Source organism: Rattus norvegicus, chromosome Y, assembly GCF_036323735.1.
Source record: "Rattus norvegicus strain BN/NHsdMcwi chromosome Y, GRCr8, whole genome shotgun sequence".
NCBI lineage: Eukaryota > Metazoa > Chordata > Mammalia > Rodentia > Muridae > Rattus > Rattus norvegicus.
In genome coordinates, this window is record NC_086040.1 from 51,988,493 (window position 1) to 51,991,444 (window position 2,952).

The window sequence follows — 2,952 nt, forward strand, 5'->3', positions numbered from 1 at the left end:
ATACCTCAGCTAGAGCTGTGGCTTTGAGATCCTGGAGGAGGTGACATTGGGTTTCTATGGCCTTACACTTTGGCAGAAGCAGACAGCCACACTCACAACTCTCCCTCTGGTCTCCCTCTTCCTTCACAGCATGTTCCAACACAATTTGTTATTTCTGATTTTATCCATCCAGTCTGGGCATCCCTCTTCCAGAACTTAACTTTTTTGCTCAGTGTGTGTATGTGTGTGTATGTGTGTTTGTGTGTGTGTGTGTGTGTGTGTGTGTGTGTAAGAGAGACTCTGCATGTGTGTGACAGAGAGAGAGAGAGAGAGAGAGAGAGAGAGAGAGAAATAATTAGTAACCCAGTTAACACATGTGCATGCACACATATGTGGAAGCCCAAATTACCTTTTAATGTGTTTGGTGGATCGAATAGCAGTGGGCCACAATAGAAACATGTGTTTGAAAGCTTGACCCATGAGGAGTGATACTATTGGGAGGTATGGCCATGTTGGTGTAGGTGTGATCTTGTTGGAGTGGGTGTGGCCTTGTTTTATTAGGTATGGCCTTGTTGGAGTAGGTGTGACTTTGTTGGAGGAAGTTTGCCACTGTGGTGGCTGGACTTTGAGATTTGTATATACTCCATCTATGCTCAGTGCTACAGACAATCCCTTTCTGCTGTCTGTGCATCAGGAACTTTGGGCTCCTCGAGCACCAAGTCTGCCTGGTTGCTCCCATGATTCCTGCCATGATGACAATGGACTGAACCCCTGACTGTAAGCCAGCTGCAGTGGAACCTTATCCTTTATAAGAGTTACCTTGGCTGCTGAGTCTGCAGCCATGAGCATGCTCAGGCTACAGAAGAATCTTGCCTCTAGTGTCCTCCACTGAGGTAAAAAGAAGGTCCAGTTGGACCCCAATGAGACCAATAAAATCGCCAATGCCAACTCCTGTCAGCTGATCAGGAAGCTGATTGAAGATGGCCTGATCATCTGGAAGCCTCTAACTGTCCATCCTCAGACTCACTGCCAGAAACACACCTTGAAGGGCAGGCATATGGTCATAGGGAAGAGAAAGGGAACTGCCAACACTTGGGTGCCTGAGATGGTGACCTGGATGAGAATGATAAGGATCCTGCACCGGCTTCTCAGGAGATACTGGGAATCTAAGAAGATGGACCGCCATATGTATCACAGCCTGTACCTGAAGGTCAAAAGGAATGTATTCAAAAACCAATGGATTCTTATGGAGCAGATCCTCAAACCAAAGGCAGACGAGGCCCGAAAGAAGCTACAGGCTGACCAGGCTGAGGCTCGCAGGTCTAAGACCAGGGAAGCACAGAAACGCGTGGGAGGAGCACCTCCAGGCCAAGAAGGAGGAGATCATCAAGACTCTGTCCAACGAGGAAGAGACCAAGAAATAAAGCTTCCTTCACATCTGTGCATAGTGACCTCACTGTGGCCTCACAAGATCAGTCATTAAAATAAAACAAGCCTTAAAATAAAAAAGAGTGAGTTCTCTGCACCCAAATCCCATGGGAGGGAGAGCTAAACCTTCAGAGAGGCAGAGAAGCCTGGGAAACCAGAAGAGACTGTTCCCTGCACACACATCTCGGACGCCAGAGGAAAAAGCCAAAGACCATCTGGAACCCTGGTGCACTGAAGCTCCCGGAAGGGGCGGCACAGGTCTTCCTGGTTGCTGCCACTGCAGAGAGCCCCTGGGCAGCACCCCACGAGCGAACCTGAGCCTCAGGACCACAGGTAAGACCAAATTTTCTGCTGCAAGAAAGCTGCCTGGTGAGCTTGGGACACATGGAAGCAGAATTTCTCTAGGACCGGGCACGTTCTGTGTTTACCGGTAGTCCCACACGCGCGGATCTCAGCCCGCAGCAGCTCTCTGCTCCCAGACCCGGTGAGAGAGAGACCCAACCGCCTGGTCAGGTGGGCACTCCTGAGGCTGCAGAGCGGAATAGAACACAAACACTGCTCACCCCTGCCCACATCACTGGCCCAAGAGGAAACTGTATAAGGCCTCTGGGCTCCCGTGGGGGAGGGCCCAGGAGCGGCAGGACACCTGCCTGAGACACCGCCGGAACCTGAAAGAAACAGACCGGATAAACAGTTCTCTGCACCCAAATCCCGTGGGAGGGAGAGCTAAACCTTCAGAGAGGCAGACAAGACGGGGAAACAAGAAGAGACTGCTCCCTGCACGCACATCTCGGACGCCAGAGGAAAAGCCAAAGACCATCTGGAACCCTGGTGCACTGAAGCTCCCAGAAGGGGCGGCACAGGTCTTCCTGGTTGCTGCCGCTGCAGAGAGCCCCTGGGCAGCACCCCACGAGCGAACTTGAGCCTCAGGACCACAGGTAAGACCAAATTTTCTGCTACAAGAAAGCTGCCTGGTGAACTCAAGACACAGGCCCACAGGAACAGCTGAAGACCTGTAGAGAGGAAAAACTACACACCAGAAAGCAGAACACTCTGTCCCCATAACTGACTGAAAGAGAGGAAAACAGGTCTACAGCACTCCTGACACACAGGCTTGTAGGACAGTCTAGCCACTGTCAGAAATAGCAGAACAAAGTAACACTAGAGATAATCTGATGGCGAGAGGCAAGCGCAGGAACCCAAGCAACAAAAACCAAGACTACATGCCATCATCGGAGCCCAATTCTCCCACCAAAACAAACATGGAATATCCAAACACACCGGAAAAGCAAGATCTAGTTTCAAAATCGTATTTGATCATGATGCTGGAGGACTTCAAGAAAGACATGAACACACTTAGGGAAACACAGGAAAACATTAATAAACAAGTAGAAGCCTACAGAGAGGAATCGCAAAAATCCCTGAAAGAATTCCAGGAAAACACAATCAAACAGTTGAAGGAATTAAAAATGGAAATAGAAGCAATCAAGAAAGAACACATGGAAACAACCCTGGATATAGAAAACCAAAAGAAGAGACAAGGAG

The 2,952-nt window shown here is 49.6% G+C and overlaps 1 pseudogene; it reads left to right on the forward strand.

Moving 5' to 3' along the window:
* The first annotated feature begins 820 nt into the window (after positions 1-820).
* Positions 821-1,403, forward strand: LOC134484438 (large ribosomal subunit protein eL19-like; annotated as a pseudogene).
* Positions 1,404-2,952: the final 1,549 nt, after the last annotated feature.